A 22,510-nucleotide genomic window follows, 5' to 3' on the forward strand; every position below is an offset into this window, starting at 1 on the left:
GAACACAAGCTGTGGGTCGAATGAACGATCATTCAATGATACAAGATACCGCTCACAGTATCTCACTCTTGTGGCTGGATCAGCAGGTTTTAAACAAAGTTAAAACTATTCGTGTGCGCGCCTGTTTTTTTTTTAATTGAACACTGAGCCAGTAGTTAAAAATGTATTTACAATTTTATTTATTTACAATTATGTGAATCTGTGCTTCTGAAGGTGGCACTTCACCAAGAAATTGCTGAACAAATGCATCACACTCCCGTCGAACCGACTCGTATTTAAAATAACTTTTTCATACGAAAATAAGTGATATTTATTTTTATTTACTTAAAATTATTATTTCCCTCCAGATCTACAGTATTCCTACCTCATTGATTCTTAATAGAGAGAAATAACATTGGCCAACCTGCGTGTGAACATCAACTATAATAATAATAATGGAATAGTGGCCCTCCTCACAGTGACCTGCCAACGGCCGTAGCCGTGTTGAAACACCGGATCCCGTGAGATCTCCGAAGTTAAGCAACATTGGGCGTGGTCGAGAAGTGGATGGGTTGCCACGCGCTGTTGGTGGGGGTAAGAGAATGGAGGAGAGGAAAGGAACTGGCCACCCTACCGCACGTAAACTCCGGCTCAGGCACACCTCTGCGGAGGTTCGGACCTGCCTTCGAGCAGAACACCCCCCCCCCTCCCTCACAGTGATCACCCGCTGTTCGACTGTACGAAAATAATTGTATCAACCTGTTAACAGCTGAGATTCAGTCTGGCGACTGCTAGGTCGAACATGTGCACGCTCCTTGCAAGGTCAAGAACTATGCGCACTCCTCCCGTACTGCTGCTTAAGTCTCGGAGAGTAAAACCGCCGCTGGACGGTCTGAGTTTATATGAGATACCCTGTATATTATAAAAATAGCGTATATTGATACATTTTTCCAAGATAATTTTATAACCTTTATTTTATTTGCGATGTAATAACATAATTTGAAGTTCGATCTACTGGATTTCATTCACATTCTGGTCGATAATGAGAAGTATTACTTCTTACTAACCTAGTAGACACATGGCGTTGGTACTCACCTTTTGAGAAACGCGCGCGCAGCTTCGTCTGTCGGCCTTGAGATGCGACGTCGTCTTTTACAGATTCTGGAGGTTCTGCAACAAAAGAAAGATATGAGCTACTTCATCTGATAAATGAACGAGTTCAGTGGACGTTGGATTTGTGTGAAGCATGACGTCATAAATCAGCACGATGACACCTGTCTATCACGGAATGGAACAGTAGCAGGTTCTTTTTCCACTGTGCACAGGTTTAGCAGACTCCGTGGTGTAGTGGTAGCAGCATGCCTGTTTCTTAACCGGAGGCAACGAGTTTGACTGCCGACCGGCTCAGGGATTTTTCCTTGGATCTGGAAGCTGATTCGAGATCGTCTCAGCCTATGTGAGAACAATATTGAGGAGCTATTCTGAGAGTCAGATACCGGCGCCGGACTAAAGAATAACAGAATAAAGACCCAGAGGATAACGTTGACTGGACCAAATTATTTGAGACTCTGAAGGTGATCGGATTACATACCAAGAAAGAAGGATTATCTTCAATCTGTACAAAAGTTAGTCTGAAGTGTTAAGAACAGATGGCTATGAAAAAGAAGCAGTTGAATTTCAGAAATATTGCAGCCTTTAAAGAAAATTAGAACATTATTTAAGAGCAAGTATAAGCACAAGAATAACACTAAATACTATAATAAATAAAAAAGTGCAGTTCATTTTCCTCTAGAATTCTAAGAATGAAATAAAATCAAAACGCAAATAATAATAATAATAATAATAATAATAATAATAATAATAATAACAATCAACAGGCAAATGATAGGAGACAGAAAAGATTTCAGAAACAAAATTAGGAATACAAAATTTATAGTAAATGAGAAGAAGAAGACAGGAACATTGTGGACAGAACAAAGGAAACAGGAGCACAGCCAAAGGATGAAGAGATTTTGGGAAGAGAAGAGGAAGAAGAGAAAGAAGTGAAAATTGTGTCATAATGGGATATTCGAGTTCAAACACTGTCCATAAGGGCAAAATGATATGAATGAATAATAATAATAATAATAATAATAATAATAATAATAATAATAATAATAATAATAATAATAATAATAATAATGTTTTTCTTACAGCTATAATGAAACGTTGTTCCCAGGATACTATCACTAAAATGCTCTTACCATGTAACTAATCCCCAGGCGCACAGTTATTCAGTCAGCTGTACTTAGCAGGTATGTAAAGTAATAGAACAATGAAATGTAACCAAATTCGCAAGTCTATGCAATACGAGATGAATTTAATTTCCTAATTTTCTTCTGCGCCGGGGTTAGCATGCATCTTTATACAGTATTAAAGCGCCTGCAGATATGGCTTCGTATTATTTTGTCCTTATATTCAAATTCTGGCTGCTGTCATTTCTTGATGGATACAGTACTTTTGTATCCACCTCTTGGCACAGGCCAGAGTAAAGTGTAGCTTCCACCGAAGTCCCAGTCAACATCCGTCGCTGTGACAATATGGAAGCTGCTGGGGTATGGGTAGTGCTGAGTAATGACATTCAGAGCACAACTAGTCCATCTTAGTGTTATGAAAGGTGCTGCTCACAGGGTCAGTCGTGCTGCAATAGTACTTTCTGACCCAGTGAGGAAAGCAATGGCAAACTACCTCAGTCCTCATCTTGCCTAGTACGCCTCATTTTGGTGCTGCCATTGGTTTTTGGGGTTTCCTTATAACCGCATAGCCTTTGGTGGTGCTATTTGAGGATCCAACCAGCCTCTGGGGTGTTGACCTGACAGACAGACAGACATTCAAATTATCTTTCATTTGAAACATACATCTTCTTTGAAGATTTTGTAAATTGGACATTGGCCTGTGGACCAATTGACCTGGAATGATTAAATTTACTCTCCGGAGAGCTACTATCAAGATCTAAATCAGAATTCATATACGCATTCTATGATTACGTGCTGTAAAAAAAACATATGTTTCAAGAAACAATTGCTTTAATCTATCTGCCGCAAAGGATTTTGTGCACAAAATAGTGAGGCTTATTTCCAAAAGGTATTTTAAAAAAATTGGAGATCATGGGAAACATACGTAGGTAAGAAACTCCATAATATTAAAGAGAAATTGTCAAAACGGCCCAAAATCCATGTCAAACAGGGTATTGAAAATCACGTTTGTTGGCAATATGCAACAAATCCCATACGATGAATTGGCCAAAACATAACGTGTCTATGCAGCCAAAGATGATCCATTTCCGGGGCACGTGATGAGCAACACTTTGTTTAATTTATATTGACCTGTTCGTCGATTTCTAATCTGTGCCTTAAAGAAGTTAATTTTGATCATTGTACATTATTTAAATACAGTCCGGCTCCATGGCTAAATGGTTAGCTTGCTGGCCTTTGGTCACAAGGGTCCCGGGTTCGATTCCCGGCAGGGTCGGGAATTTTAACCTTAATTGGTTAATTTCGCTGGCACGGGGGCTGGGTGTATGTGTCGTCTTCATCATCATTTCATCCTCATCACGACGCGCAGGTCGCCTACGGGTGTCACATCGAAAGACCTGCATCTGGCGAACCGAACTTGTCCTCGGACACTCCCGGCACCAAAAGCCGTACGCCATTTCATTTTAAAACAGTCAGATTTCTGCAGGGAAATTAATATTTTTCAGATGGAAGTATTTAGAGTTTCAGTGTCAAAAAGCACGAAGTCCATCCTGGTATCTTGAATATTCCTGAAACTGCAAACATTTTAGCATAAATGCTTTGTATATTAATGCATATTTTCTATGTGAACATAATAAAAACAAAATCCCATGGCACTACAGCCTACCAAGCGACAACTGTTCAGCCCGGAGAGACCTACGGATTATGAGGTGTCGTGTAGTTGACACGAAGAATCCTCTCTCCCATTATTCTTGGTTCTAGACCGGGGCCGCTATCTCACCGTCTGATAGATCCTCAATTGTAATTATGTAGTCTGCGTGGACCTCAACAAGCCCTCAGATCCTGGTAAAAGTCACTGATCTGGCCGAGAATCGAACTGGGGGCGTTCAGGTAAGAGGCAAGTACGTTACCCCTACACCACGGGGCCGGCATCTGGACTTAATTAAAGTCCTAAAATGAATTTTCAAATGAAATTTTACACTCTGAGCGTTTTCCCGCTCTCGCATAAAAGTGCTAATGACAATATTATGGTACCTTTCGGAAATAATATTAACAATTATAGTTAGTCGATCCCCAATACCCCAGCTACAAGGAGCATTGGTGGTGTGGATGGTGATTATTAGGGGAAGTTTCTTGGAACATTCCAATCACAGCTACGCGGCTGAACATTACACAATGTCTCCAACAGCTGCAAGTCCTCTGACTGTATATAGTAAATAGGAACACTTCTATCAACTTTCTCTCCTAGAGTTCTCAGAGCAATAAATGTTGCCACTTTTACTTTTTTACCCCCACAAGGCGTAATTGTAATGTTACAACTATTACAGCCAATGCCAACAGATGGCTCTCAGTTACATATGGCTGATTCACTTTCTCGTGGCATCATCTTCACTGCGAGAAAGTGCTAGTGACAATATTATGGTACTACATAAAGGAAAGTTTCCCAGATTTCCATTTCTAAGATACATCAAGTCTAACATGTATCCATAATATGTAGGGAATACACAATCCAACATTCAATTTGGGGAGAATTTACAAATTACATTATGGGGCATCCATAAAATACGTTCACTAGAAAGGTGGGGAGGGGGGCGTCTTAGAAGAATGTGACAAAATTGTACGAAAATTGGGGAGGGGAAGGGGTCTGTACAAAAATATGTTCGTCAGTTTTTACGTTATGATCCGAACACAAAATCCAAATGAACTTTCTTTCTGTCACTTTCCATAAAGGTTTTTATTCCGGCTAAAAATAAACAACTCTCCCTTCCTTTCTCTTCTTCAGTTGTTCACGATCTTTTCTCTTGGAAAACATTATGACCTATTTTGAGACAAGTCTGCCAAACGCGTATTATAGTAATACAGTAAATTATGAAGAATAAAATGTATGTACATTTATCTACACAATTTGGAAATTCGCACCAATCTGGGTTATACATTCTCTACAATGCCTATGTTAAACCTCAGAGTTACAATTAACTTCAACGGGCTGCGTGGCTCAGGCGGTAGAGCGCTGGCCTCCTAAGCCCAACTTGGCAGGTTCGAGTCTGGCTCAGTCCGGTGGTATTTGAAGGCGTTCAAATACCTCAGCTTCGTGTCGGCAGATTCACTGGCACGTAAAAGAACTGACGGACTAAATTCCGGCACCTCGCCGTCTCCGAAAACCGTAAAAGTAATAAGTGGGACGTGAAGCCGATAGTATTATTTATTACAGTTAACGTAATAACCTCACATTTCGGTAAGAAGTTTTCCGAAAGCATATCGAAACTAGCATTAAGGTTATGTGCCCAGAAGTCTCTCATTAGTTGTTGTGAAGCTGGCACAACCTCTCAGTCATATTTATAGACTTTTGCGTTTTCCCAGACAAGTGGGGAGGGGGGAGCAATTTATTTTGAATGTTCACATAGGGAGTGGTAGGTACAACGTGTTACCATGGAAAGAAGGCGTTAAATTATATGGCATTTTTGAGAATGTATTTTATGGATGACCCATTACGTGTTCGATCACGCATTGCTTATTAGACTGGAACACGACTGGAACACTACTGGAACACAGTGGGAACATTTTTATATTTTATGTATTAATTTATGATACTGCAGATCAGTATGTCTGCCCCAATACACCGTTGGAGAGATTCAGTGTACAGAAAGCACTATGTCTTTTGGTGTGTTCTGGATCAGGTTCGATACCTTTACTGACCTGTGATAGATAGATAGATAGATAGATAGATAGATAGATAGAGAGAGAGAGAGAGAGAGAGATATGGTTTATTTTAACTGGCAAAGTTAGGGACACGTGTCCCTGTCTTACACTTAACCAGTGAAATACATAAATAACATAAAAATATATAAAATACTGAAGAAATGAAAAAAGAGACTGAAACAAATTAATATGGCACTATGCTATCCTGCTGTACGTAAAAATAACACACAATATAAATTAACATTTTGTTTCCTACGAAGAAATTAACATACAACATACAACGAATTACAGTTTCAATAATAATAATAATAATAATAATAATAATAATAATAATAATAATAATAATATAGATAAACCTACTAATATTTACAATTAATTTGACCAATTCCAGAAATATATCACATCGACGAATGTTACAGTTTTCGTGTGTTTACTGTGGGTGAAAAACATTGCAAAATGGGGATAGGGATAAGGATAACTATGTAGGAAACCACAGCTGAGTACTTTCTAACACTACTGATGAATAATAATAATAATAATAATAATAATAATAATAATAATAATAATAATAATAATAATAGTCTAATATGAAGAAGAAGAAGAACCACCCGAGAAGAAAACGAAGAAGAAGAAGAAGAAAACGAAGAAGAAGAAAACGAAGAGGAAGAAGAAGAAGAAGAAGAAGAAGAAGAAGAAGAAAACGAAGAGGAAGAAGAAGAAGAAGAGGAAGAAGAAGAAGAAGAGGACTGTCGCACTACGAGCTCGTTTCATAGAGATATTTTGAACACATACTTTTAAATCTTCCGTGGTTTGATATGGTCTCATTCTTGACTTTGTCTGGCTCCTAGGTGGTCTGAGTAGTGGACTTCTGTTCGAAGGTCCTCGGTTTCGATTCCCGGCCGGGCCGGTGATTTTAACCGAGTTTTGTCAATTCCTGCAACTCTGGTTCTGGTTATTCATCTTAATATATATCTTCGTTTACTTACAACACATCACACTACCAAGTATCACAGAAACGCACAATCTGATCCTTAACACTTAACAGGGGAGCTCCTCGAGGCACAATTATTAGACTTTTATGTTTTCTTAAGTATATTTTTTTACAATTTGCTTTACGTCGCACCGACACAGATAGATCATATGGAGAGGATGGGATAGGAAAGGGCTGGGACTAGGAAGGAAGCGGCCGTGGCCTTAAGGTACAGCCTGGTGTGAAAATGGGAAACCACAGAAAACCATCTTCGAACCCACTGTCTCACGAATGCAACCTGACAGCATGTCCAACTCGCTCGGTTGTTATGTCTATAAATGTTATGAATAAAGAACTGTAATCAGAGATAAGGATTTTTGTGTATGATGTTATACTGTATGGAGTAATAAATAAGTTACAGGATTGTGAAGGACTGCAAGAAACCTGAACAGCTCCGAACACGCCACTCAATCTTCTTTCACCCAAGTCTTCCAAACTCAAAATTTGCAACATACGCTAGCTACTCTTTTGCCTCAAATCACCCAGAACAAGTCAAGTCGAGCCGCTATTCTTTGAACTTTTTCCAGTTCTCGAATTAAGTAATCTTGTTGAAGGTCCCATACACTCGAATCATATTCTAACTGTGCCCTCTATTTCACATCCTCACTACAACCCTCATAACCATGTGAAGACATAACCTTTATATCACAATCCAGTTAATGTGATTACCCCAATGAAAAATCCTTCCATATATTAACACCAAGGTATCCACAATGATCCGGAACTTTCATCAGATCAACACAGTAATTAAAACTCTGAGCACTTTTCCACTTGGTGAAACCTACAATCTGACTTTTCACCCCCGCTTATCATCATACCATCGTCTGCTGTCCATCTGCAGTTTTCCATTTTTTAAATTTCTGAAGTCATTTCTTTTCAGTTTTGACTCAGTTAATCTATCATAAGAAGGAGACGAAGAAAAAAAAAGGAAGAAGCAGAATTTTAAGACCTTGCTGTATATTTTTCTCTTCTTGTTCTCCAATCTTCCTCAAATAGAAGAAGAAAATAATAATAATAATAAGAAGAAGCTAACGAATAAGACAAGGAGGAAGGAATACTTTTGGACCCTCCTCCATATTATCTCTTCTTGTTCTTCAATCTTCGTTAAGAAGAAAATAACGAAGAAGAGAAAAAGACAAGGTCGAAGCAGAATTCTAAGACCCTCCCGTATATTTTCTCTTCTTCTCCAATCTTCCTGAAGAGTAATATGTCAGCGAGAAAGTAGAAGAGGAAGGAGGAAGGAATGTTTTAAGACCCTCCTGTATATTTTCTCTACTTGTTCTCCAATCTTCCTTAAGAAGACGTTAACAAAAAATAGAAGAGGAGCAGGAGGCAGGATAATTTTAAGACCCCTGTGTACGTGTTCCCTTCTAGTCCTCCAACCTTCCTTAAGGCGAAAAAGGGAAGAAGAATAAGAGGTAGTTAACAAAGAAGAAAAGAAGGGGGAGGAGGAAGGAGAATTTTAGGACCCTTGTCAATTTACATATACTTTACGATCAGAAGCACAACTCCAGGCACAACATTAGTACTTCACTTCAAGAAATTAATCAACATCAACCAACATACACAAGTTGAGTCCGCCAAACAGAGCAACGTGCAACTCAATTGATCAGACCATAAAATAAATAGGAATTGAACAGTAAACTTGATACAAATAAACACTGCATTGCAGTCAGAAAACTGACAACACCGCTTCATCTTTCCATGCCACTCACTTCTGGGCAGCCCTTTCTGGTACCGGTTGTTAACCTATAGAGAAGCACAATAATACCTTGAGAGCTGCACAGTCCAAGGACCTTTATAAAGGGACGTGCACAGGCCATGGATCTGTATGTCATGGTCATCCATCAATACTTCACATCACAGCCTGCACGGTTCCTAGGTAACATCGCGTCACACGTTTTACTTATAGACGTATTTATGATCATTTGATGTTCTCCTTTTATTTTCCTTTTCGCCATTGAGGTGTATTATTATTATTATTATTATTATTATTATTATTATTATTATTATTATTATTATTATTATTATTATTATTATTATTATTATTATTATTATTATTATTGAGCCTCCGTGGCTTAGGTAGCAGCGCACCAGCCTCTCCTCTCACCACTGGGTTCCGTGGTTCAAAAGAAGCTGACAAACTAGCGAAACAGGGTTCAATGGGTTCCTTTACAGGACCAGAGCCCTTCCTGGGAGTGTCACTCCGAAGTGTGAGACTGGTAATATCCCAATGGATAAACCAGTCTCACCTAGATATTTGGAAGAGGTTAACCATAGCAAGACAGGCACGTGAACTTATCAAAGGGCCTAGTCAAAGCTATAAAAAGGTCCTAACGAATTTGAATAGGACCAGAATGAGAATGGTAGTTGGACTGTTAACAGGCCACAATACCTTACAGAGACACCTACACATCATGAAAATCACCCAGGATCCGATGTGTAGAAGATGCGTTAAGGAGGAGGAGACCTCCGCGCATGTGTTATGTCAGTGCGAGGCTTTTGCAAGCACTAGACATCGATACCTGGGCTCACACTTCGTGAGCCTGGAGGACATCAGGAATGCCAAAATCCGGACACTGGTATCCTTTATAGGAGCACTAGGGCTGGACTAGGCAAACCCGTTCAAGGGGCACAAAGGATCTTCATAGACCTACGTGTGGAGCTCTGCGAAAACAGGGCTCACCCATTTCTTATCTATCTATCTATCTATCTATCTATCCGTGGTTCAAATCGCGGTCACTCCATGTAAGATTTGTGCTGGACAAAGCGGAGGCGGGACAGGTTTTTCTACGAGTATTCCGGTTTTCGCTGTCATCATTCATTCTAGCAACACACTCCAATATCATTTCATTTCATGTGTCATTCATTAATCATTGCCCCAGAGGAGTGCGGCAGGCTTCGGCAGCCGGCATAATTCCTATTCTCGCTGCTAGATGGTGGCTTCATTCATTCCATTCCTGACCCCGTCGAATGTCTGGAAACAGGCTGTGGATATTTTATTATTATTATTATTATTATTATTATTATTATTATTATTATTGTTATTATTATTATTATTATTCATCCAAGTACAAACCCTATTTTACACATGGCATATTAGGGCTATAGATAACAATACTAGATTAACACATAAAGTAACAACTAAAACTTAAAACAGTAACGACTCGTAAATACAATGGAGAAATTTAGCAAACGCATTACAAGAGCAACTTTTCTGAAACGAAGTATGATGATGCTTGTTGTTCAAAGGGGCCTAACATCTCCGGTCATCTGCCCCCAGATGAAATGAAGTATTAAAAGGTGTTTGATATTGTATATCACGCATATTCAAATGAATTAGTAATTCATATCTAACCCCCCCTCCCCCCAATGGCACTGCAGCCCTTGAAGGGTCTTGGCCTACCAAGCGACCGCTGCTCAGCCCGAGGGCTTGCAGATTACGAGGTGTGGTGTGGTCAGCACGACGAATCCTGCCGGCCGTTATTCTTGGCTTTCTCACCGTCAGATAGCTCCTCAATTCTAATCACGTAGGCTGAGTGGACCTCAAACCAGCCCTCAGATCCAGGTAAAATCCCTGACCTGGCTGGGAAGAGAACCAGGGGCCTCCGGATAAGAGGCAGGCACGCTACCCTTACACCATGGGAACGGCACTGATTCGTATCTACTTCTTTCAAAAGTAAGATGATGAACAGTTTGTGGCATTTCACAGGAACAAGTATAGGGCTTCTGGATATTGATTTTAAACCTCCCAAAATGTCACCCAAATTGTCCATGTCCTGACATAAACTGTGTTAAAATATGGCCATGTGTTAATCTACATTTCAGTCTATCCTGCATCTTCGGAAAGAACACATTCCTTGCAAACTGACCTCTTGAGGTAGTTATCCATAGATTATTCCATATATTCTCAGTGTACGTTTTCAGTTTCCTTTTGACAAATGACATAGGGCACTTGTCATATATTAACAGAGAGTCAGGGGTGGTTGCAGCTTCTTTGGCACGTTCATCAGCTCTTTCGTTTCCTTCTGTACCGTTATGACATTGTGCCCATGTCATGCAGATGTACTTGTTTTTTTTTTTTGCTCTTATGGCGACGATGGCACAGGAAAGGCCTAGGAATGGGAAGGAAGCTGGCCGTGGCATTCAGATACTTTTTTTTTTTTTTTTTTTTTTTTTGCTATTTGCTTTACGTCGCACCGACACAGATATGTCTTATGGCGACGATGGGGTAGGGAAGGCCTAGGAATTGGAAGGAAGCGGCCGTGGCCTTAATTAAGGTACAATCCCGGCATTTGCCTCGTGTGAAAATGGGAAACCACGGAAAACCATCTTCAGGGCTGCCGACAGTGGGGTTTGAACCCACTATCTCCATGCGAGCTCACAGCTGCGCGCTCCTAACTGCACGGCCACCTCGCCCGGTAGATGTACTTACAGTCTAATACATGTGATCTTACATTAACAGCAATCGGATTTAAATTATATTTTTGTCTAGAATTTTTAAGATTATCGTGAACAATTTTATACCGTGAGACGTTGTTACATTCTTAACATGGCGATTTAATGAAAATTTCACACCAGGCTGATTAGGCTAAGTATGAATAATATGAGTGATAAGATCTGTTGAATTCACCCACTATCTTTACCGGAAGACTAGTGTTCCGCATTCACGAGTGTCTAAAAATATTCAGGCTCATGCATAACATGCCTTCTCGCTGGCTCATTCCCATAATCCCCTGATCAATAGATATGCTATCTTCAGGGGCATTGACAGATAAGGGCTGTTGACACTGACACTGTGCCATATTTGTTTTACCTTCCTACAAATGTGGGAGATAAGTGAATTATTTGCAACAGCGCTCACAGACGAAGCTGAAGTCCATGCGAAAACCATAAATTAGAACTCCTACAACCAGAAACAGGTTTTGAGCGAGTTGGCGAGTTTGAAAAAGTAGAGTATATTTGCATTCGAAGGGTATTGGGTTCAAACTTCACAGACGGCAAGCATGAAGATGCCTCTCCATTGTTTCTCAATGTTAACCTTTCATAGAGGTCAAGGTCCTTCCCTTGCGATTTCAAATCACAAGCAGAACAGAAAACGCCTTAAAATCTCGGGAATAGAACCAGCTTCTGGGTGGTTAGACTGTGTGCATTTGCAGAGTTTCGCCCAAACGTGCCATTTAGGCTCATCAGTTGGACTGGCACGCCCCTCCAAGATTCTGCTTAACAGTGGCAGACCAACCATATGTCAGTTTGGACACCCCCGAAGGGGTGCCTAGTGCGGTGCCAGTACCGGTGCGCTATGCCGCGCTCCTCACCTGGCCTGTTGTAGAGGATAAAGTATAAAAAGAATAAATATATAGAATTTGATAATAATAATAATAATAATAATAATAATAATAATAATAATAATAATAATAATAATAATAATAATGGTGGAATTTTGTCTGTTTAGTGTGTGCGGTTAACTGGATGTATGGTTAAGAACGTAACGTTATTCGTTGTGTGCCATGGCTGGATGTTAAATGAAATATCTAAATTTGCCTTTGAGCCAGCGGCAAGGGCAAGTTTGGTTGGTCACCCATCCATGTTTTGACCACGCCCGGTGTTGCTTAGGTTTACCGGGCCTTGCCGCTGGATTGTTCGCTGGAATATGTTTATATTCCCGTGTATCCGTCGTTTTTGATACGTGTAAATTTAGAAAATACAGCATTTGAAATTGGAGCTTTTATGAATACCCGCCTCGGCGACCGTTTGTTTCCAGTGCTTCTTTTGTGTGTGCTTTTTGCTGAGGTGATTTGCTGTATTATGATTGGCTGAGGATGTAGGTTGGCTGTAGTGTGAGGAAGTGAGATGTTCGTGGTTCTTACACTGTACTTGAACTTGGCAGGGTTTTTGCTTGGTGGGGGCATTTACTTGGGAGTAACTTGAGGTTGTGGTTCGGGGTTCGTTGCTTGGTGGGGGCATTGGCTTCGAGTGACATGATGTTGTGGTTCGGGCATTGAAGGTGGCCTGGTTAGGGTTGAAATTAGGTTAAGTAATCGCTGAAGTAGGATGGTTGTGTCGGTGATAGGTGGGGCGGATGTGGAAGTGATAGGTCGTGGGTTCGGTTGTGAGCCATGTTGAAGTGATTGACTGAGTAGTGGGGGTGGTGTAGGCTTGGCTTGTAAGTGTCGTGATTGTTTATAGTGTGCCTTAATTGCTTTTATGATGAACGGGCAGCCAGGAAAGTGCGGCCAGTATCCAGTATTCGGGAGATAGTAGGTTCGAACCTCACTGTCGGCAGCCCTGAAGATGGTTTTCCGTGGTTTCCCATTTTCACACCAGGCAAATGCTGGGGCTGTACCTTAATTAAGGCCACGGCTGCTTCCTTCCCACTCCTAGACCTTTCCTGTCCCATCGTCACCATAAGACCTATCTGTGTCGGTGCGACGTAAAGCAAAAAAAAAGTGAATTATCTGTTTTCAAAAACACATACTCCCCATGGAGATACAATTCTATAAATGGCTGTCTGAAAATTGCTTCTATTTCCTGGAAGAGCAGAGGTATCAGTTTGACTACCAAGTACATATTAGGCAATACGATTATATTCATACTGTTCATGTATGGATGTGAGAGCTGGACACTGAAACAGGCAGACAGAAGGGAGATCAACGCTTTTGAGCTCTGGTGTTGGCGAAGAATCTTACGAATACCATGGACTGCGAAAATCACCAATAAGGCAGTTTTAGAGCACATCAAGCCCCGTATGTCATTGGTTGGTAAGATTATGAAGCTGAGACTAGCATAATTTGCCCACGTTTTGCGATCAGATGCATTGGAAAAAGCAATCATGCTAGGAATGATCAGCGGTACAAGACGACCAACCAGGTCGCCAGAGGACTCGTTGGTTAGACACCATTAAAACATACACCACCCTTACCCTGGAACAACTAAAGGAGGCAGAGTGGAACAGGAAAACTTGAAGAGTGCTAATTCATAGAATCGCCAATGGCCATTCTATGACATCATCAAGAACACAAAATAGTGGCACTACAAAGTACATATGTGTGTGTTTTTTCGGATTATCGTCACGCTAAAATCCTAATAAGTTTTCGGCAACGATGAGATGGGAAAAGGCAACGATTAAGACGGAAGTAGCCGTGGCCTTAACAGCCCCAGAGTTTGCCCGATGTAAAAAAGCGGAAACTACGGAAAATCATCTTCAGGGCTTCAAACCCACGATCTCCAGAATGCAAGCCTTCATCTACATGGTTCGATAATTTAATTTCATTTCTACAGAAAGCGATGTTCTTATCCGTGGGCAAGTCATGTGGATGCTGACTGAAGTATTTAAGACAGCTGACTAACGTTTGGCGCGCGTAAGCACGAATTTCTTTGGTTGCGACAAGCACAGGGTAGCATGGAAGATGCTTCTATTTCCATTTTCGAATCAATACTGACACTTACACGGCGTCTAGCTAAACAGGAACATCGTGAGTAATTTAGACCTTGCTTAGTTAGACACAGTCTAAGGCTTAAAACTAGTCATTGCTTCTGCAATCGGCTCAGATTTTCTACGAACTGACACACTCACGATAAGAGGTTTCCACTCTAACCTCCTTTGCACTCACACTCAAGATCTTCGATTTTTCCCTTCTCACTCTTCTACATAGATGTTTCGAGACTCTGCATGTATGTCGGATACACTTCCTCATTCCAACAGTTTCCCTCTTGAAGACTGATCTTTGGTGTAGCTCTCCCTCTTCGACGCTCATTTCTTCTCTTTGTGGACTATCTTCAGCTACAGAGGTTGGTTTTTCCAATTTTCTTGCAGAAAAAATCTCCATCTTCTTCGGTTTCATCGCCTTGATGTGTCCACAGAAAGCTAGTCTTCATTTTCTCATAGTAAAGCTTCTGATTTAGTCTCAAGCAGAAAGCGAGTCATTTCTTTAATTACTCCTTTGGAACTACATTTTCTAAGGGACCTTTTCTCTTTTATCAGTGACTCTACGTCGTACTTCTGGCAGACAAATCCCGCACGGTCATGAAACAAGTTGCAGAATGACTAAATATGAATGCCAGAACTGGGCTAAGAATTCCATTGGAAAAAAGGCAGCCTACAGAGGCTCGGACAAATAGGATTCTAGGAACACACGATATGCTTCTATACCCGTTATACCTGGCCGATTAGCTCAGGCGGTAGAGTGCTTGTCTTCTGAATTCAACTCGGCAGGTTCGATCCTGGCTCCTGGCTCAGCCCGGTGGTATTTGAAGGTGCTCAAATACATCAGCCTCGTGTCGGTGGATTTACTGGCACGTAAACAACTCCTGGGCGCCTCCAAAAACCTTAAAAAGGTGGTTTGTGGGCCGTAAAATTATTATTATTATTATTATTATTATTATTATTATTATTATTATTATTATTATTACAAAAATGTACTTCAGCGAGCTGATATTACACTAATAAGTAACCATATCTCTGGATTAAGGAAGCTTCCGTGTCTCAGGTGACAGCCTCTCACCGCTGGGTTTCGTGGTTGAAATCCCGGCCACTCCATGTGAGATTTGTGCTGGACAAAGCGGAAGCGGGACAGGTTTTTTTCCATGTCATCTTTCATTCCAGCAACACACCCCAATATAATTTCATTTCATCTGCCATTCATTAATCATTGCCCCAGAGGAGTGAGACAGGCTTCGGCAGCCGGCACAGTTCCTATACTCGCCACTAGATGGGGGCTTCATTCATTCCATTCCTGACCCGATCGATAGCTGGAAACAGGCTGTGGATTTTCATTTTTCATCTCTGGATTAAGACAAGATGATTCTATGTTCGGGACAAAGTTAAGGTCATTACTACAGTTGATATTTATAGTTTTGGGATTCGTAGGTGTGTACCGATCATCACACGCTGAGTAAACCACAACTACTGTACTGTTCTGGACTCATGGTAGATACGTAGCATAGAACATGTTACGTCATATTACGTCAGCACAGCCATATTAGCAGGGTCAGCAAACCGCAATGCACGGTTTGGTAAGCAGTAGCACACTGTGCGGGAAGTACTCTACAGAGGAGCATCGTCGGACTTCAGGAATTAAAACGTCACAGAGCTTCCTATTAAACGTTTAGGCGCTATGACAAGACAAAAACCCAGAGGTGCCTGAACGTAAGCTGTTCACTTAAATGAAGGTCGTCGTCGACAAGACATGTCTTACGAAGCATGAAAGCGATGTCATCGGTCCACCTGGCAAATTATTTCGTAGTATGGTGACAACTTAAATCCAACTTTCAGCCAGAAATTAAAAATGTATTTGCTAGTTAATGGTTTATGCTGCAATTTTTCTTCTTTAATTATTACTGTTGTTATTTTTATAATCATTCTCGTGATCTTCCTCCATACTGTCATGTTGCACATTCATGGTATGCTGTAACGTTTACTATTTATATTGCGTAATTATATAATTTTAATGTTATGGTTAAGTGTAAGTGGAACTTGGCTGGTCCGAGCCTGGCTCAGTCCGGTGGTATTTGAAGGTGCTCAAATACGTCAGCCTCGTGTGGGTAGATTTACTGGCACGTGAAAGAACTCCTGCGGAACTAAATTCAGACTGTCTCCGAAAACCGTAAAAGAAGTTAGTGAGACGTAAAACAACTAGTAGTAGTAGTAGTAGTAGTAGTGAGAATCTTGAGCCCTAACTTCGCCACGAATAAATAAATAAATAAATAAATAAATAAATAAATAAATAAATAAATAAATAAATAAATAAATAAATAAATAAATAATTGATGGAGGCTGCTTGATACATTCGCGTTGCAGTTTGAAGCCCAGTCCGACCGGAGATAAACGCTTGCCTGTTGAATCTGGTCGATGCAGGATGACGTAGCGTGTTTGGGGTGAACGACCAAGCCCGACCAGCCTCAACGCTCTGAGAGGACGAGGACGGCCGTCGGTCGGGTCGACGACCTGGCGCTCTCTCTCTCTCTCTCTCTCTCTCTCTCTCTCGCCCCCACACATCGACACTTCCTTACCGAGAGTTCAATGACTGCTCGAGGTGCAAAATCGATAACAACACTTTCTCCATGTCACACTAACTGGCCGCTAACCTCACCACCAGAGGTCACACGCTAAATCTCTTCAAAGGTCAAATGGGCGAACCAGTAAAAAATGCAGCGGTCGTTTTTGTATCGTCATTTTTGGGGCTGAGCTACAACCTCATGCAGTATCTAGATACCGGACCTTCGGCACTAAAATACTAAAAATAGACACTTAAAAACTCTTTCAAATGAGCATTAAAATAATTTTCTCACACTTTACAAAATGGGATTGAAACACACCACCACCGAGTCGTTTTTAATGTTACCAGTTCTTTAGGCATAATTATATAACTACCCTGTAAATCGTTCGTGCGATCTGAGCTGTGAAAACCTATCAAACGTATGCAACTCTCCCACATAACAGTAGAACGGCTAGATTACACTTGCGCCTGCATCCTAACCTATTCGGGCCTTCAAGTCCTTTCTCTTGGTCATGCTATATCGGGTCCATGCTCCAAGTTAACGATGTGATTTTCAACAGTTGGCAGAAGAAAGCGATCATTAAAAATGAAGAATACAAATATCTTAATTCATTTCAACCCCTCTACAATTAATACTGTCTCTGTTTTTAAAACTTCTAACTGATGCACTGAAATGCAGCTGGTCTTGACTTATGCTCTTTAACCTTGGCTTGAAAGGTGTATAAAGAAGAATCTACTGAACATTTTGTACCACTTACAGAAATACCAGCTTTTATTGGATGAAGAGCCAACGGCTGTAGCCGTGTTGAAACACCGGATCCCGTGAGATCACCGAAGTTAAGCGACATTGGGCGTGGTCAAGATTTGGATAGGTTGCCACGCGCTGTTGGTGGGGGGTAAGGGAATGGAGGAGCGGAAAGGAACTGGCCACCCTACCGTGCGCAAACTCCGGCTCAGGTACACCTCTGTGGAGGTTCGACCCTGCATTCGGGCAGAATACACCCCTTTAGAGGATGAAGAAAGCCAACTGAAAGTGCCGAGAGAAAATTTTTGCATTTCCCTGCTGTCCTTGGTTAGGTAGTGAGAAGAAAGTTGTATTTATTTATTTATTTATTTATTTATTTATTGTTGACTTGCATTTGCGTCGAAGTTAGGTCTTACACTTAACCACTTTCAATAATATTTCTTTCTTTCTTTCTTTCTTTCTTTAATTCTTTCTTAATTCGCTTATCCCCCTCCTTCCTACCCAGGGTTGGTTTTTCCCTCGGACTCAGCGAGGTATCCCACCTCTACCACCTCAAGGGCAGTGTCCTGGAACGTGAAACTTTGGAACTGGGGCTACAGTTGGGGAGGAGGGCCAGTACCTCCCCCAGGCGGCCTCACCAGCTAAGATAAACAGAAGCCTTGGGGGGGGGGGCAGGAACGGATAGACAGGGAAGAGGGAAGGAAGCAGCCGTGGCCTTAAGTTAGGTACCATTCCAGCATTTGCCTAGAGAAGAAGTGGGGAACCACGGAAAACCACTTCGAGGATGGCTGACGTGGGAATCGAACCGCCATTTACTCAGATGACCACCCGAGGCTGAGTGGACCCCGTTACAGCCCTCGTACTACTTTTCAAATTTCGTGGAAGAGCCGGGAATCAAACCCGGGCCTCCGGGGGTGGCAGCTAATCACACTAACCACTACACCACCACTTTCAACAATTAACATTTAAACATAAAAATTAAAGGAAGACATAGTAATTCTACACAAAAACTAAATACTAGGGACAGATACGCAATACCATTGATACAAGATAAATACAATTAAAATTAAATGCTATCTAAATACCTGCACCAAACGGTCAATTGGAATGATTGAACAATTTATTATTATTATTATTATTATTATTATTATTATTATTATTATTATTATTATTATTATTGACAACATTCTTAATGATACAGGTTATTGAAAACTCATTCCATACTTTGCAACAATAGGTAGATGCTGAGTTCCTTTTCTACTGAACCTCTGTGGGCAGAAAAGGTGGAATACAAGCACGCTATTCCCTGCCCGTTCGTAAGAGACTACTAAAAGTGGGACCGTGGGATCTCAAATTGGGAGCATGGGTTGGTGTCCACAGTACCCATAGCTGAGTATGACATTGTATCAGACTCCTCACTGGCATGTTTCCTGTCCGACCTTCGTTGTTCAACTCTTACTCTCTTCCACCCACTTATAAGGGCTAGGTAGTCTCATATCTTTCCGGGCTGAGTGGCTCAGACGGTTAAGGCGCTGGCCTTCTGACCCCAACATGGCAGGTTCGATCCTGGCTCAGTTCGGAGGAATTTGAAAGTGCTCAAAATACGCCAGCCTCGTATCGGTAGATTTACCGACACGTAAAAGAACTGCTGCGGGACTAAATTCAGGCATACCGGCGTCTCCTAAAACTGCAAAAGCAGTTAGTGGACATAAACCAATAGTATTACTACTATTACTTTAGCGAAGTGTCACACCTCTACATTTTTTTTCATTTCTGATTAGTGATGAGTAGGGCCCGGACGTTTATGGCATGTCGTATTCTTTCCTTCATATTAATTCCATTGAAGATACAAGTTAAGCACGATTTTATCTACGGTAGCTAAAATTATATAATTTCTAAAATTATATAATTTTTACGGGTCATATAAAGTCATATTTTGGTTCTTTTAACGGCTTTTTTTGTCATTTTACGGTAGGTTTTCGTACTATGGTCATATTTCCCGTGGATTTTCTTTTTTTGGTCATATTTTTATCTTATTACATTTTCACATACCTGCTTTAAGTCGTCTCAAAGACGTATTTTTCACATCTCCTAATTGCTGTCTGTAATTTCTTACAATGATCTTCTTAGAAATATATAATGTATGTGAATTAGGAGGGTAAGCTGTATAGAAAGAGACAGAGTAGGCAGCCTCAACTGAACTCTAATGATTTGACGTATTTCAAATATGCTCCAGTAACATCCTGCGAACTTGAGCGGTCTTTTTCCCGTTACATGTCAGTGTTGCGTGAAAATAGAAGATCGTTCCTATTTAAAAACTAAGATATATGTAGTTTGCTATTGTAATTATTTCTGATCGACCATCAAAAAATATTACATTTATTTCATTCTGTGCAGAGTCAAGAGTTACTTCTGGATTGAGTAATTAATTTGAAAATATAATAATAAAATTAATATTTATTATTATTATTATTATTATTATTATTATTATTATTATTATTATTATTATTATTGAACGTTCTACATTTTAAAAGTATATATTCAATATAATGGTATTTCAACAGCGACAAGATTTTGAAGATTTTGAAAATGTGACCAAAAACTTCTAAGTCATATTTATTGTCATATTTTAATACATTTTAGGTGATAAATTCTTACATATTTGTAACATTTTTAGGTCGTAAACATCCGGGCCCTAGTGATGAGAGAATGGTTGCCATTGTCAAGCTTTACTTCATCATAAAACAATTACCCCCGCCACCACCTCATTCTCCAAGAGGGATTGCAAGTCAATGACACTCGACCGCCCCTTCAAATAGTAAAGATGCAACCCGGCCTTCAAAGAACAGAGCAGTCCCATTGTTGCAGCGAGGGAGTGTCGCGTAATTTCGAAAACTGAAAAGGTTATGTTACCTATTATCAGTGTTATTTAGTTTTTTCTTATATGTATAAATTATATGAGTAACGAAGTGGAATCATAGGTAAGGCTTTTTGCTGATGATGTTCTACTGTATAAATAAGTTACAAGATTGTGAGCAGCTGCAAGAAGACATGGACAATGTTGTAAGATGGATAAGAGGCAATGGTATGAATATAAGCGGGGTTAAAAGTCAGGTTGTGAGTTTCACTATTAGGAAAAGTCTCATCAGTTTTAATTACTGCATTGATGGGGTGTATAAGGAAAGATCTGTACTGGGGTAATCATATAAATGAGGTTGTAAATAAAGGGTACAGATCTCTGCACACGGTTATGAGGGTATTACGCGGTTGTAGTAATGATGTAAAGGAGAGGGAATATAAGTCTGTGGTAAGACCCCAGCTAGAGTTTGGTTTCAGTGTGTAGGACCCTCACCAGGATTAATTGTTTCGATAATTGGAAAAAACGAAAAGAAAACCAGCTCGATTTGTTCCTGGTTATATTCGACAAAAGAGTAACGTTACGAAAATTTTGCAAAGTTTGGGGTGGGAAGACTTGGGAGAAAGGAGACGAACTGTTCGAATAAGTGGTATGATCCGAGTCGTCAGTGGAGAGATGGCGAGAAATGACATTAGTAGACGAAAAAGTTTGAGTGGTGTTCTTAAAAGTAGAAAAAAATAACAATATGAAGATAAGTTAGAATTGAAAAGGAGAAATTGGGGAAAATAATCGTTATAGGAAATGGAGTTAGAGATTGGAATACTTTACCGAGGAGATGTTCAATAAATTTACAAACTCTTTGCAATTATTTAAGAAAATATTAGATAACAGCAGAGAGGGAATCTGGCACCTAGGTGAGTGTCCTAAATGCAGACCACTGGCGACTAACTGAGTGATAAAAGCAGAACGCGATATGTCAGAAAATAGAATCATGTGTTTTAAAGGAAGTCGTAATGATCCAAATCGCCAAATTTTGAAATTTTTTTTAATTTTTTTTATTAATAAGTGAATCATTATGTTAAATGTGGGATTTGTTTCATTCAAATATTTGAATATACTATTTTAAATAATTTAATATATTGGTACACTTCTACTTGAAGAGACGTTTTGTGCAATGTATCATTGATTTACACATATCTCAGGGACTATTCATTGTAGAAGGCTCTGGTTTGGCGTGTTTTGAAGAGAAATACACTGACTGACAGAGCAAATGCAACACCAAGAAAGAGTGGTTCGAAAGGGATGAAAGTTGGGGAAAAAACAGAGACGGCACGGACGAATAATTGATGTTTATTTCAAACCGATATGCAGGTTACACAATGCGCACGGCATCGACTCAGTAGGATGTAGGACCACCGCGAGCGGCGATGCACGCAGAAACACGTCGAGGTACAGAGTCAATAAGAGTGCGGATGGTGTCCTGAGGGATGGTTCTCCATTCTCTGTCAACCATTTGCCACAGTTGGTCGTCCGTACGAGGCTGGGGCAGAGTTTGCAAACGGCGTCCAATGAGATCCCACACGTGTTCGATTGGTGAGAGATCCGGAGAGTACGCTGGCCACGGAAGCATCTGTACACCTCGTAGAGCCTGTTGGGAGATGCGAGCAGTGTGTGGGCGGGCATTATCCTGCTGAAACAGAGCATTTTGCAGCCCCTGAAGGTACGGGAGTGCCACCGGCCGCAGCACATGCTGCACGTAGCGGTGGGCATTTAACGTGCCTTGAATACGCACTAGAGGTGACGTGGAATCATACGCAATAGCGCCCCAAACCATGATGCCGCGTTGTCTAGCGGTAGGGCGCTCCACAGTTACTGCCGGATTTGACCTTTCACCACGCCGACGCCACACTCGTCTGCGGTGACTATCACTGACAGAACAGAAGCGTGACTCATCGGAGAACACGACGT

The sequence above is a fragment of the Anabrus simplex genome, chromosome 3 (genome assembly GCF_040414725.1).
Source record: "Anabrus simplex isolate iqAnaSimp1 chromosome 3, ASM4041472v1, whole genome shotgun sequence".
Taxonomy (NCBI): domain Eukaryota; kingdom Metazoa; phylum Arthropoda; class Insecta; order Orthoptera; family Tettigoniidae; genus Anabrus; species Anabrus simplex.